General features: G+C 43.0%; 1 protein-coding gene across 6 annotated transcripts in view; it reads right to left on the bottom strand.

Moving 5' to 3' along the window:
* The window catches only part of ARAP2 (ArfGAP with RhoGAP domain, ankyrin repeat and PH domain 2), a 173,699-nt gene extending 172,536 nt beyond the window's left edge, over nt 1-1,163 (bottom strand). For 4 of the 6 annotated variants that reach the window (XM_080650295.1, XM_080650300.1, XM_080650297.1 and 1 more), the window contains exon 1: nt 1,028-1,163. The gene's annotated coding sequence lies outside the window, so the exon portion shown is untranslated. Of the gene's footprint in view, nt 1-743 lie in introns of all 6 variants that reach the window. The other 2 variants (XM_080650296.1, XM_080650299.1) reach the window with 2 other exon arrangements.
* Between the last annotated feature and the right edge of the window lie 14,840 nt (nt 1,164-16,003).

Raw genomic sequence — 16,003 nt, 5'->3', positions numbered from 1 at the left:
TACTGAGCTTGTAAGTACAATACTATTATTGGTAATCACAATGACATCCGATTAAAAGTAATTTTAAAAATAGTTCCTGTTTCAGTACACTTTTTTAAACCAAAAGGAGTCTACTTCAAGGGCAAACGTGCAGAAAATAAAATTTAAAAGTGTTGCTATCACCACACAAACTTGCAAGAGCCTAACACACTATTCCACACACACCAGCTTCCATTTTCCTCTAATTATCAAAGGTTATAGTTCACAATATAACTTCACGACGCTTTCCCCCACAGCAAAACAGCAAAATAGCTCCAGATCGCTGCAAGGAGGAGAGGGGAAGTGTTCAAGAAACAAACCAGGACGAACTTACTTTTCTAAATGAGATGGGCACCCATCCCCCTGCAAGAGACCTGTCTCCAATAGGAGAGGAGAAAGAGCAATCTGGTCAACTCACTGTCCACAGGTCGCCCGCGCAAGGTGTACAGCGGAGGCAGGTGGAAGTCAGATGACAGCAATTAACGTGTATTTACAGGCCTGTCGTCCCCCGTGCACAAGGAGCAGGATGCGGGGGAGCTCGAAGATCAGAGCAAACTCATTATCTCGACCGAGAAAATAACTTGGTGCCTGAAACTCGCTACAGGGCGACTCCTTTCCGTTTATTTTCCTTTGGAGGCGGGGGGATGAAGGACGGTTCTAACTGTCCGGATTGTCACCCTCCCGGGCCAACGCGCCTCAGTAAGTGGGTTTTTTGTATCACTTACCCGCTTCTGGTTTCCTTTTAGACGCCCACACGCGGGAACGAAATCCAAGGGGCTGAAACCAGAGTCCAGCACTTGGCGTTCTGGAAATTTACCCGAAAAAAGTACCGAAAAGCCCAGACCCAACCCGAGACGGTCCTCCCACCTCGGCCCGGTCCACGCCGCCCAGCCCACCCCGTGGCCCCCGGCACTCGCCTTGCGCGAGAGCCGCCAGGCTCGGGAGGCGAGGCGGGCGGAGGGGGAGCCCGGGGGCCGCGCCTCTCCCCGCCGGCTCGCAGGGTCCTCACCCGTCGGTCCCAGGCGCAGGGCCTCCTCCGGTCCCGCCGGCTGCCCGCGCGGCGTCTGCAGCCCGGACGGCGGCCACGCGGGCGGCGCTGTCACTCGCCGGCGCCGCGGCCGCCGCACCTGGAGGCGGGAGCGCGGGGAGCGCGCAGCTCCGGAAGCGCCGCGCCCGCCTCGGCGCCCAGCCCAGGTGCTCCGCTCGGCGCCGCGCCTCGGCCGCTTCCTCCCGGCCGGCGGGGGCGGGGAGCCGGCGCCCCGCGCGGGGGCAGCGCGGGCTCAGCGGCGGGGGCGGCCGAGCCGGCCGTCCTGGTTCCGCAGCATAGCTGGGCGGCTGACTCAGTGCGCAGCGACTTGGCCGCGCCTGGCACCCGCGCACCTGGCGCACCTCGGCTCGGAGCTCCCGACCCGCGGGGCCGGGGAGGCTGCGAGGGCGCGTCCCGGCGTGGAGAGCGCAAGGGTAGTCCCCGCCCGGGAGGAGGATGCCCGTGACCGCTCCCCCGCTCCTGCCAGCCAGTGGGTTTATTCATACGCCCTGCTGGGGGTTTCTTGTCAGTTGCGCGGAACCTCACCACCACTGATTATTAGTGTTACTGTACTTTCCAGGTGGCCTCAGCGTTCCCCAAACTGGAGACTCACCTAAGCCGCTCACTTTCCCAGGCTGCTTCTAGTCGAGTTGCATTCCGTGGGCCCGGGAATCTGTTCACCACGCCCCGTGCCAACTGTTAAGCCGAGCCCATTATATTGGATTCTCCTGCAAGTCAGCCCTGTCAGGAAGGGGTGATTATCCCCATTTTCTAGTGAGTGCGTCTTGAGAACGCAGAGCAACTTGCCAGAGCAGACAGAGCATTAAAGACTGAACGTGGTTTTCAGTTTAGATTTAAACTCTGTCCCCTGAGAAACAGAGCCTCTAAATTCTAAATTCCCCTTTCTTGACTTTTCCGCTGGAGAGGAGAGACCACCATGCCCCAGTCCTGCCTGCACCTGAGATTGTTAGAGCCTGGAAAGACATTTCCCCTTGGAGTTGACACTGTGCTCTTGAAGTGATCATAAGGAGGCAGCAAAAGAAAATAAGGGATAAAAAAACAAAACAAAAATCTGTGCACCCCACCCCCCAGTACCAGAGTTTGCCATGAGTTCAAAGGCCAACTCCTCATTTTTATTTATTTATTTGCTATTATATTTTTATTGACTTCAGAGAGGAAGGGAGGAGAGAGAGAGAGAGAGAGAGAAAGAACTCTGATGAGAGAGAATCATTGATTGGCTGCCTGCCGCATGCCCCACACTGGGGAAGGAGCCTGTAACCAGGCAGGTGCTCTGACCAGGAATCCAACAGTGACCTCCTGGTTCATAGGTGGAGGCTCAACCACTGAGCCACACTGGCTGGGCTTTATTTTTAAAATAATCATCTCTTCACAGACTTACCTGAATTTATCTCCCTTGAAAGATGCAGTGTCCTGATCTTTCCCCTGTACCTGTCGATGGAAGTGGAGCCATTAGGGAAAGTGGTGAACTTATTATGAAAATGAGATAATTGGTGAGATCCAGCGTGTGGAAGGCTTCCCAGGAGCCCAGGCCCTTGGGAGGCTCATCTTCATAAAAATTCCTGGGCACCAGAAAGCACCCTCCTGCTCCCCAGGCTCTGAAACGGCTGGCAGCTCCAGAGACACCAAGCCCCAGGTGGGGCTGAGCTGGAACCAATACTTCAGAGCAAATCCAAGTTCCACCAGGGAAGTGTTCTTGACATTTTCTAAACCTCAGGAATTCTCTTTTCTTTGGATTCCTGTAGAATTTTACTTATTTGCCTCTTTCCTGGCTTCATTTTAAGCCCATATTCATTTTAAGTCCGTATCCTTGTTTTTGTGTTTTTGTTTTGTTTTGTTTGGGTGGTGTGTTTTTTTCTCCCTCTCAGAGTTCTCACATGCTTTTTCATTTATTTCTATCTGTGTAAGCCATCTTAAATCCCTTTCTGAATAAGGTGGGTTATAAATAAACAAAAACTCTTACATCAGTTATATGTCTCAGAATATCAAGCATTGTCTTATCAAGTTACTTCTCTTAGTAAAATTTGTAAACTAATTTGGACTTTGTGCCTCTTTGTAACAATATCTTAGTTCCTTGATTATCATTCAGTCATTTATTGTTTAAAAAATTTATTGAACACTTACTTTTTAATAGTTTGAGAATACAGTGCTTAGTACATACAATACAACTTCTGTATTTAGTCTTCTCTGAGGGGAAATAAAGTTCAGAGCTGTGTGAGGCACAGCGATGATTTAATAATAGCTCTGGGAAGTGAAAAAAATAAAAATAAAAAAGCTCCCTATTGAATGTATACATTGGTTATAAGATGTATTCTGGTTTTAAGAACCTTAGTATGCCCAGCCTGTGTGACTCCGTGTTTTGAGAGTGGACCCATGAACCAACAGGTCATGCTCAATTCCTGGGCAGAGTACATTCTTAGGTTGCAGGCTCAATCCCCAGGAGGGGGCATGCAGGAGGCAGCCGACTGATGTTTCTACCTCTACCCTTCTCCCTTACTCTCTCTAAAATCAATAAAAACATTTTTTTTAAAAGAGTCCAATTGTCCACATACATTTTTTTAAAAAAAGAACCTTAGTATATGGAGAAAATAAAAGGTAAAGGAAATATGGCAAAACAACCTTTTATTAATCATACCAGATTCTAGGCAAATATCTAACATATATGTTCTATGATACAACAACTCTATGAGTTGGAAATTTTTTCGCCATTTTTTAAATATAGGCTTCATTGAGACTTAAAGAGGTTAAATAATAAATAATAGATAAATTGAACATAACTAGGCTGTAAATTATTTATGTAGCAGCCTTCATAGTGGGGCATTCAGGGAACAAAATAGGAAAATTAAGAATTGAGGTATGAAAATCTGTTTACTGCCAAATTGGAGTATGTATACCCAGCCATCTTCATCTAAGCTGGATTTACCCCAAAATGCCCACTCCCACCGGCTCCTCCATTTTGAGTAAGCAGCAGGTAGAGCTCTGTCCTGGCCAGACTTGGCATCTCTGCTCCTCCCACCCCTCCTACCCAGAATGCCCTGTGCTTCTGACAGAGGCGATCTGAGAGATTAAAAGTCCTCCTGCTTCTCTCCTTCCCTCCCTCCTTTTTCTCCTTCACCTTTTCCTTGCATCATGGAAGCTAACACCCACAGAGCATTTAAGAGCCAGTTGCTATTCCCAGCACTTTACTTGTAAAAGCTCATTTAATTATCTCAACAGCTCCTTGAAGAGATGATGTTATTATCCCTGTGATAAGAAACTTAAGAGAGGTTGAGCAATTTACACCAATTAGGATGGTAAGGGAGAGAGAAGTCCAACACAGTCTTCTAGATACACCCTGTGCTGGAGATTGCCTCCCGGGGAAAGCCCAGTGCTGGAATTGAAAGTTAATTGTGTGGGTTGTGGCATTGGGAGCAAACTCATTAATTTCTCTGAGCCTCAACTTCCCCATCTGTAAACTGGGAATAATAATATCTATGAGAATTCAATATGATTACATATCTAAGGCCCTAGAAAAGTCAAGTCCCTTAATATAGTTACTTCTCTTTTTTCCAATGATTCTTCAAGATTGGTTCAAATCCCACTTCCCACTCAAGCCTGAGTCACTGATACCCAGAATTATTTACACAACAGAATTTAAAGTAATCTCTTCATTGTTCTCAAAAGAAAACCTACTATTATTTTTGCCAAATATAAAATTTTAGGGATATAGATAAAATGGTCCTGTCTACTTATTTAATTATTTACTTAATACTTAATTTGTCATTTTAGGTAAACAAATATAAAAGTAAAATTATACATTAATGTATAAAGACTGCCTTTTCCATTTATATTTTTTAAAGTTTTATTCAAATTATAACATGCAGCTTGACATCAGTGACTTCATCATGAAAGCCACATTTTGAATCATCAGTGGGTTTTTTTCAGAGCATATTTTCTTCACATCTGTCTATATTTTTGACTATCTAACTTCCTGAATCCTTTTATGATTCTGTCACCGGGAATTTTATCACAAACCATATTTCCACTTGCTTCATATTAAGAAGTTGTTTTTTTCTCATTCACCCTAAATGTGTAAATGAGTTATCTCCACCAGTTTTTTGGTTATTTGAATGATTTTTAAAATATATTTTTATTGATTTCAGAGAGGAAGAGAAAGGGATAGAGAGATAGAAACATCAATGATGAGAGAGAATCATTGATCAGCAGCCTTCTGCATGCCCCCTACTGGGGAAGGGGCCTGCAACCTGGGCATGTACCCTGCCTAGGAATCGAACTGTGACCTCCTGGTTCATAGGTCGATGCTCAACCACCGAGCTACACTGGTCAGCTTTCGAATGATTTTTAAAAGAATGCTTACACTGTTCTGGCCAGCATGGCTTAGTGGATATGTTGTAGGCAGCAGGAATAGCACCAGGTGTCAGACCAGTGGGATCAGACCAAACTTGGGTTCAGCAACCTCGGTACTTGAGTTCTGGCTAAGAAAGTAATTCAATCAAGACTCAAACTCACTAGAGAAAATCTTTTGAGCAAGTAAAGAGAAAGTATACTCGAAGAGAAATTTCAAGCTGACAGCTCGAAGAGGGAGTGGGCTAAGATTCCTATGAAACCCTCGGAGGGGAGTTAACTGCTTTCTTCTTCTAACTGACCTATCAGGGCCTGTGCTGTTGTCGTCCGTTTTTGCATGGATGTTAGATGGGGGTTTCCTCCAGCCCCTATGTTCTCCTCTAAGGGGTGGTCTACCACGTGACTAACCACATGCCAGAAGAGAAACGGTCAGGAGAATCTCACCTGCATGACCGGAGGCATTGTAGGGTGGATAGAAGTTCTAGGATCAAGGTCTTGAATTGGATATCTCCAATATTTACTCTAATGGGTGTTTTTCATTCCTAGGTGTCTGGGATGTTCTGCCATAGTGATCTTCTGTACCTGGCCCATTCTCCTTGTTCTGCTCGTGTCTATCTAAATGCCCACTACAGATAGAGCATCGACCTGCACACTGAAGGGTCTCGGGTTCGATTCACAGTCAAGAGCACGTACCTGAGTTACAGGTTTGATTCCTGCCTAGGAGGAGACCATGCGGGAGGCAACCAATCAATAATGTGTACATCGATGTTTCTCTTTCTCTCTCCTCTGTCTCTGTCCCCCTCCTCCCCACCTTTGAGAGAGAGAGAGAGAAAGAGAGAGAGAGAGAGAGATTGAAAGAGAGAGAGAGAGAGAGAGAGAGAGAGAGAGAGAGAGAGAGAGAAGGCTTGCACTAACATGGAACACTAAAAATTGTGGGTGATAACACAATAATAATTACTTAATCTGTTTTAAATAGCTTTGCCTCCTTGTATTTTATTTTATTTATTTTTGCAATGTCTTCTTTTTAATTTAATAAATCTTTATTGTTCAGATTATTACAATTGTTCCTCTTTTTTTCTCCCCATAGCTCCCCTCCAACCGGTTCCCACCCCACCCACTGCCCTTACCTCTCCCACACTGTCCTCATCCATAGGTGTACGATTTTTGTCCAGTCTCTTCCCGCAACCCCCACACCCCTTTCCCCCTGAGAATTGTCAGTCCACTCCCTTTCTATGCCCCTGATTCTATTATATTCACCAGTTTATTCTGTTCATCAGATTTTTTATTCACTTGAGTTTTAGATTCACTTGTTGATAGATATGTATTTGTTGTTCATAATTTTTATCTTTACCTTTTTCTTCTTCTTCCTCTTCTTAAAGCATTTCATATAATACTCTCCTTTCAGCATTTCATATAATACTGGTTTGGTGTTGATGAACTCCTTTAGCTTTTTCTTATCTGTGAAGCTCTTTATCTGACCTTCAATTCTGAATGATAGCTTTGCTGGGTAGAGTAATCTTGGTTGTAGGTTCTTGCTATTCATCACTTTGAATATTTCTTGCCACTCCCGTCTGGCCTGCATAGTTTCTGTTGAGAAATCAGCTGACAATCCTATGGCTGCTCCCTTGTAGGTAATTAACTGTTTTTGTCTTGCTGCTTTTAATATTCTCTCTTTGTCTTTTGCTCTTGGCATTTTAATTATGATGTGTCTTGGTGTGGTCCTCTTTGGATTCCTTTTGTTTGGGGTTCTGTGCACTTCCTGGAGTTGTAAGTCTATTTCTTTCACCAGGTGGGGGAAGTTTTCAGTCATTATTTCTTCAAATAGGTTTTCAGTATCTTGTTCTCTCTCTTCTTCTGGCACCCCCATAATTCGGATGTTGGTACACTTGAGGTTGTCCCAGGGGCTCCTTACACTATCTTCAAATTTTTGGATTCTTTTTTCTTTTTGCTTTTCCGGTTGAGTGTTTTTTGTTTCTTTGTATTTCAAATCTTTGACTTGATTCTTGTGGTCCTCTAGTCTGCTGTTAGGTCTCTGTATAATATTTTTTATTTCATTCAGTGTATGTTTAATTTCTAGTTGGTCCTTTTTCATATCCTCGAGGGTCTCGCTAAATTTATCAGCCTTTTCTAGGAAATTCTTGAAAAACCTTATAACCATGGTTTTGAACTCTATATCCAGTCGTTTGCTTTCCCCCATTTCTTTCATTTGTGATCTGTTTCTTTGTCTCTGCATTTTCACTAATTCCCTGAGTTGGTAGAGTAGCTTTGTGTGCTAGGTGTCCTATAGGCTCAGCGTCCCCAGTTACCTGAGGTGGACACTTCTGGTGCACCCCTTTGTGGACTGTGTGCACAGCCTTGTTGTAGTTAAGTCTTGATTGTTGTTGGTATCACTGGGAGGAATTGACCTCCAGGCCAATTGGCTGTGAGGATCAGCTGTGTCTACGCTGGGAGAACTTCTGTGCTGGAGACACCCTTCTGAGACAAGACTTGCAAAATTGCAAAAGCCTCTGTGCTCAGCTTGGATGGGGCAGAGTCTCAGGGTGGAGCAGACAGCCTTGGCTTCCCGTCAGCCCTGCCCTATGAGGCCCCTGGGTCTCAGTGTCCCTCGGTAATCACTGCAAGCACCTCTGAGAGAAAGCCACCCTCGAGTTTCGCCCGCTGCCAGACAGTCCAGTTTCTCCCCAAATGAGTCTGGGTCCCCAGAGTCTCGCCCGGAACTGGAGTTCAGCGCTGTCAGGAGCTTCCATCTCCCTCCAGCTTGAGAAAGCCAGCCACGCACTCAGCAGTCAGTCCTCTCCACACGTGCGCATCTCCCTACCTCTGCCTCCTGCAGCTCCTCTGAGTCTCAGTGTGCTTTTCTCTTTCCTCTAGTTGTAGAATTTCCACTCAGCCAGCTTTCCTATGATTTTGGATGATGTATGTTTTGTCTTTTAGCTGTAGTTTTGAAATTGTTGTGCGACGCAGCAGTGTAGGTGCTTACCGATGCCGCCATCTTGGTTTCTGCCTCCTTGTATTTTAAACCAATTTTGTCAGATGACCTTTGTATAGATCCTACACTAGCACTGATTAAGGATATTTCATACTACACTCCCCAACCCTGAAGACAGGTAGATATCCTGTGATGTAGATTGTGTATATCAAGCATAGTTACACATGATGAACTCTTAATCCTCTCAACAGGGCTGGGAAGTAGGAGTGATCATTATGTCCTTCCTTAGCCAGTAAAGAACCCAAGACATCAGATTTGAACCCAGATAAGGTGGATCCAAAGTCTATGCCAGGCGTCCTCAAACTACGGCCCGCAGGCCACATGCGGCCCACCGAGGACATTTATCCAGCCCGCTGGGTGCCGCTGCCTGTCCTGCTTAGCAGCCGACTTGTCCCGGGCCCGCAATGCACATAGGAATTTGTTCATAGTTTTTTTTTTAAGCTATAGTCTGGCCCTCCAACGGCCTGAGGGACAGTGAACTGGCCCCCTGTTTAAAAAGTTTGGGGACCCCTGGTTTACACCTTAAGCATTCTACTGTGATGCCTCTGAGAAGACCTGAAGTTTTGCCCACAAGGACCGCTTTTCAGATGCCTAATTTTGGGGTGAAAATGATGTATGTGCTTTATATTCAGGCACATATTATGCTCTCTCTTGGATTTTCCCATTGCCCTTTGATTTTACTGTTATTTGGCTTGTCAGTGGGCTTTGCATTGTGGATGTTGAGAATATTTCCTTATTACTATTTGTATACCATTACCTCTATTAGAGTACTCTGATCAGTCTGCCTTGCATGGGTACTTGGAATCTTTATTACTATTTTAATTTTCTGAAGTACCTATCATAAGGCCTTAGATAAATGTTTGTTTTATTAAATTGAAATACTTATATTCATTAGGGTGACTCCTTTTGGTACTCTGTTATAAGTTTTAAGAGTTGTTTTGAAAGATTTTCCTCTTTAACTCTTTTTCACCACAAGGAAACAGCTTAGTGCAGTGGTCGGCAAACTCATTAGTCAACAGAGCCAAATATCAACAGTACAACGATTGAAATTTCTTTTGAGAGCCAAATTTTTTAAACTTAAACTTCTTCTAACGCCACTTCTTCAAAATAGACTTGCCCAGGCCGTGGTATTTTGTGGAAGAGCCACACTCAAGGGGCCAAAGAGCCGCATTGGCTCGCGAGCCGCAGTTTGCCGACCACAGGCTTAGTGGAAGTCTGCTGTGAAACCGACAAAGGAGCAGTATAAAATATTCCATCAATTGAATTATTGACTAAAATTTGGTGGTATTCTGGAATTAATTTATTTTAAAATACAAGTTTTTTCAGAAAGCATTAAGTGATATTCAGAAAAAAAGTGAACTTAAGTTTTCCTATAAAACTAATATTTTAGAAACTCACTGAGGCACTCGAGATTAGAATATTTCATTGATGTTGAAACACATATTTTTAGAATTTACTTCTGAAATGGGGATTTATCTTAAAGAGAATTGCTGTTGACCAGGCAGCAGTTCTGACATAGTTGTGATTGTCTTACATGTTCATGAACTTGGTCACAGATGTTGACCAAGTCACTTCACTTAAGTTACTTGCATTGACAGTGATATACATGCTGAGTTTAATTATCATTTGAAATGTCCTCAAAAGTGTTATACTAGGCTTTTGAAGAAAGGCAAGGAAACAGAACAATGTGATATTTGGTAAAAATCTATGTCTAAATAATTCTCAAAGCATTTTCATTAATATATAATACATAATAAAAATTCTAAGTGAATAGTGTTCTGACACAGTTTAGGCCACAGTGGTATTTTTTTTTCTCATAGTTTGGAATATATTCACGTATATGAAATTTGATTGCATTTTAGCACTGTTGACATCCAGTAGTTTCTACCACTGCTAACATAAAAAGCTAATTTTGTTTTTCTATGATTTAAGGAAAAATCATTTTTAAGAGAAAGCCTAACTATTGCCCAATGGGTTTACAGATGAAATACCATGTTTCCCCGAAAATAAGACAGTGTCTTATATTAATTTTTGCCCCCAAAGACACGCTAGGTCTTATTTTCAGGGGATGTCTTATTTTTCCATGAAGAAGAATACGGTACACATTTATTGTTAAATGAAAATAAAGGAAATTTATTACCTGTATACGGTATGGTAGTACGGTAGTTGTCAACACAAACCAGACAAACTGTGAATCCTCCAGTATCAAGAATTTACTCATTTATTCAATGACAATCATGTCATCATCTTCTGGAACATCATCATAACAATCCAATTCCTGAATTTCCTGGTGAATTTCTTGTGACTCCATTTCTTTCAGAATCAGTGGACCAAATCTCTCATGTTTAGCAATAGCACTGTCTTTAAATGAGTACTTCTTGTCAAGGTAGCCTGCTCGCAGTGCATTTGCAATGCAACTGTCAGTGACTTTCTCCCATGAATTCTTCACCCAAGTCACAACTTCTTGCAGTTTAGGTTTCACAAAGTTTCCACGCTGATTTCTCTCCATTCTATTTTCAATGTAGTCATTAATTTCCATGCGCAAATTGTCTTTGAATGGCTTGTTTATTGCAATAGCAAGAGTCTGGAGATAGGCCGTCATTCCTGCGGGAATCATTATCTGATCTATTTTTCTTTCATGAAGAAGAAATGTCTTCATGTCTTTAGCGCGGTGAGTGCTGGCTGCATCCCAGACTAGCAGACCTCTTTGGCTCCCTCGCATAACAAGCAGCAGCATTAAATCGACCCACTTCCTTATAACTGCTTGTATGGCCCAGGCTTTTTCAGTTTCAAGAATAAAAACGCCCAAAACACGTTCAATCTTTTCCTTCTTGCCCTTAGAAATGATTAAAGGTGGGATTTTAGTGCCATCCAGACGAATTGCCAAAATATAGGAAACACGTGCACTTTCGTAAGCAGTGGAGGGAATGTACGCTAAGGAGGCACCCCGCTGTTCAATTGTTGTTTGAGATGATTGGCCCATAAACACTGCAGTTTCATCTATAGCAATCATGTTGGAAAGATTGTATTTAGAGAAGTCAGCATCATCAATAAAGGACTTGAATGCAAGTGCTCGCTTCATAACTTGAGTATCTTCCAACCTAAACAATGTTGTAGATCTTCTTAAAGACAGTTCACTTCGCTGAAGGAAATTATCCAGCCAGTGTTGTGATGCTTTGAAGTCTTTGGGGGCTATGTCAAACTGTGGTGCCATTGCAAGGGCAAATTCTTGAATCTGAGCCCTATTCACAACAAAGCCTTTGCTCTCCTGTCAACAACCCATTCACAGATCAGGTCTTCCAGCTCGGAAAATAATGGTTGCCGACCTGATCCACACTTGCGCTTTTTAGCATTTCCCTTGTCTACTTGTTCAATGAGGTTACCATACTCTGCTCGCCATTTTCGGACCAATCGGATACTCAACATCTTCTCTTTGCAGAAAGCAGTAAGATTTTGGCCCCAAGAGTCTTCCACGATTCCTTTCTTGTACTCCACGGAGTAGCTTTTTCTTTTTGCACTCATTTCTAGGGGTACAAAAAAAGGAATTGGGGTATCAAGGTGGGGGGAGGGGGATCACTCAGAATGACACAGGGGGGATCAGAAGGGGGAATCAAAATGGCACAGGAGAATCAAAGGGGGGATTACCATTTTAGTAACCCCTTTTGATCCTCCTGTGTCATTTTGATTGCCCCCTCTGATCTTCCTGTGTCATTTTAAGTGATCCCCCTCCCCCCACCCCTGTGCCACTGAACACCTTCACCAGACATCCCCCCTACCCCTTTATCAGACATTTACCCCCTGGGGCCTGCCTGGGGACTGTCACTGGGCTTGCTGGGGCCTGGATCTGGGCTGGAGCAGGGTCTGCCACTGACTGAGAACCTTCAGTCATCATGAAGGCGGCCGCGAGCATCAGGTAGTGTCACCAGAGACAGACCAGCACTCACCACCTTCGCTGCGTCCCGTCCGCTCTAATCCCCCTGTTCTTCTACACGCATCTGCGAAAGTCTCCTCCTCTCTCCCACCCCGCGCTCACTGCTCACTCCGACCTCTGCTCCGCCTCCACACAGCAGTGATGTCAGGACTCCACATAACGTCACTGGTTGCTAGATGCCAGTCGGGGTGGCCCTAGAGGATGGTCGGTCAGCTGAGCAGTGCTCCTGCTGTGGGAGTGCACTGACCACCAGGGGGCAGCTCCTGCATTGAGTATCAGCTCCCTGCTGGTCAGTGCGCATCATAGCGACCGGTAGTTCTGGTCGTTCCAGTCACTAGGTCATTCGGTTGCATAGGCTTTTATATATGTAGATATGGATTTCCAGCTCCTCTTGAAAAAAATCAATATCTGACAGCACTAACATCACATTTTCACAAAGCAAGTTTGAAGGGATTGAAAAACTGGCTGCCCTTTTTGGACAGGATGTACACTCTCGAGTTTTCCATCGTCGCTACTCACCCTACTCTCCTTGAGGTTATGCCTTAGGAGCTGTGGAGGTTGCAACCATGGGACATCACCTGAAAATATGCTCCGTGAGAGATAAACTATATGAGGGAATCTTGAGGCAAGGTTATGGACTTGTGAAATGGAAGTCTTAGACTTATACAGCCCAGATCAAAAATTAACATACAAATATTAAGGATGTTTTCTCAGCAGAAGCAGTAGCAGTGTGATCATCACAATAGCTAGTATCTACTGAGTTCTAAAAATCAGTCAAGCCCAGCTGGTGCACTCAGTGGCTGAGCCTTGACCTATGAACAAGGAAGTCATGGTTCAATTCCTGGTCAGGGCACATGCCTGGATTGTGGGCTCCATCCCCAGTAGGAACCATGCAGGAGGCAATCAGTGATTCTCTCTCATCATTGATGTTTCTGTCTCTCCCTCCTTGCAGACGGTGAACAGCGGTGACCGTGGGGGGCGGGGCTGCTGCACGGCTCCCAAGTGCTGAGGGAGAAAGGGCAAACAGCAATATTAAAATATTTATTTTAATTATTTTCCTTTCAATGTGCACAAATCTGTGCATCAAGCCACTGGTATAGGAATCTCATGCAGATATATGTATGACATGTGCATATAACGTATAGTAGACAGGCATACCTCAGAGATAGTGCAAACTCTGTTTCAGACCACCGTAACAAAGTAAGTGCCACAATAAAGTGAGCTAGACTCTTTTTGTTGGTGGAGGGTCTTGCCTTTCATTGGTAAAAAGCAAAATGCCTATAATGTGCATAAAATGAAGCACAACAAAACGAGGTATGCCTGAATACTATATGCATTGACACATATATTACATACACAATATATCTATACATGCAAACATATCTATATATTTCATGTGTATAGAACATATACATGCATGATTATGTTTAAACCATTTGAATTTGCTGATATTAACTTCAAAAATGGTTATGTATAGGGTTCAAATTTATTCAGTTTAATTGGGAATTGAGAAAATGTTTTTCCCCTACTCCCAATCTTTACTTCATGTAGAAGGATTTTCTAACCCCCCCTGACCTCTCTTTGCCCCTGTTTCCACTCCCACCCCCAACCACACACACACACACACACACACACACACACACACACACTCACTGTCATGTGTGATACTGTGGTAACTTGTTTATTTGAAAGGAGGAACTGGCCCCATGAGACCTGCTCTTTCATTCCCTCATTCTTACAACTCACACATTCTGTGTTGCTCTTCCAAGCTGTAAACCATGGATAGAAGTTTGAATCTATGCATGGCTTACAGAGTCTGACATTTGTTTAGAGGTAATTATTAAAAGTAATAATTCCTTCTTCATCTGCCTGATTCCTATCTTTCCATTCATTTCAAACAAGGTACCTAACAGTTGTTTTATTAGAAATGAACATGATTTTATGCCTGAGAATAATAGGGGAAGGAATGGTTTATAATGGATAAATCAAAGGAGTCCTTTTTAAATAAGTGACGTTTAAACTGGGAAGGGAAGGCTGGTTGGGAGTCAGCTGCATGTGCTGTGTGTGGGGGGCGGGGGTGAGGGGTGAGGATGGAGATATATTCCAGGCAAAGAAGATCATTTGTAAAGAGCATTTGTTTTGGAGGAACTGAAAGAAGGTCTATCAGCTGGGTAGTGAATAGAATAGAACAAGATAAAGCTGGAAGGACACGCAGGTACATTATGTAAGGCCTTATGGGGATTTTATCAGAAGGGAATGGGAAGTCATCAAAGGGACTAAAGCAGAGAAGAATATAACTATATTCTTATCTTATATAGTCTTCAAAATATCTCTTGATGGAAGACATTATTATGATGATGCCTATATATCAGCTGAATAACTTAAGATGCAGAGAGGTTAAATTGCAAATGTTACTACTTGATGGAACATATATATGATGCCAGGGACCATCCTTTTAATCACTCTCTGTTGTACCTACCCAAAAGATTCTAAAGTCTAATCAGTGAAAATTTCAGGGCATATGCATTTGTAGACTATGACTTACAAATAATAGATATGACTAACTCACCATTTTTTGAGTGATTTATAAAAATTATTTGGTATTTGTCATTTGATACCTCTATGTTTAGGGAAATAAAATGGACAACAAAGTCAATTCATCATTCCAGTTTCTACTGTAGAATTCCAATATTAGGGGAAATTTAACTTTTTAACTGTGAAGTACCTCTTTTGTGTTATGTAAACAAATTCAATAATTTTTCCCTAAAGCAGGTAATCAAAATAGATTAGAGGAAGGGAAATAGAAGATAAGAATATGCCAGCACTTGATGAAAAAGTTGCAGTAGATTTTGAGAATGAAGATACTTACCAAGTTAATCTCTCTGTATCTAAGAATGCCAGAAATGGACACGTGATTTAAAAGTTCATTCATCATTGACTGCAGGTCGTTTGTACATTGTACTAGTAACTCCTATGCCATCAATGTCTGTTCTTACTTTAGAGACAAAGTTCCATATAGCCTGTCTCTGTCTGGAAAGATCGTATTCTCCATTTTTTAAAACACACTTTTAGAAAAGATATCCATCTGCCATTTGATCATTTTCTATGTGTGAAATATGACATACCACCTCAGTAACGCTGCACAGCAGGTGCACAGCCCTTCAAAGACCCAGCTCTCAAGTTTGCATTTCCTTCACTCCACATGGCTTCTGAGGCATCCTGTGTAATGGTTTGATATTTTTTCCTGTGGAAACTCTTACCCACAATACTTCAACTTCAATCTGGGTTAGCAATCAGAATACATGGTGTCTGCTTGTACATTTTGCAAGCGTATTAAGGAGACCGTGGCAGTCATGCTTGACTGAACTTTCCTTTCTCTCACTTGTAAAGGAACTGCTGCTCATGCATTCATTCAGCCACGAATGCTTGGCGTTTTCATTACAGTTACTAGGCCACTAAAAAAGGAGGGTTGTTTTTTTTTTATTATTCATTTCCAAAAAGAAAAGAAAACAGCACTGAAATCTGTCCCTTTTCTTTATGCCCTGGGTGTGGACAGTTTTTACTGAAGCAGTAATAATAATAAAAAACATATACCAATTTAACTCATTAGATTATCTTCATAAAGTGCAGAGTGCACTTTCAAATAAGAAGCAAGACATTCATACAATCATTAGAT

The sequence above is a fragment of the Plecotus auritus genome (assembly GCF_963455305.1).
Source record: "Plecotus auritus genome assembly, chromosome: 1".
Lineage (NCBI taxonomy): Eukaryota > Metazoa > Chordata > Mammalia > Chiroptera > Vespertilionidae > Plecotus > Plecotus auritus.
This window is presented reverse-complemented; position numbering and strand designations above follow the sequence as displayed.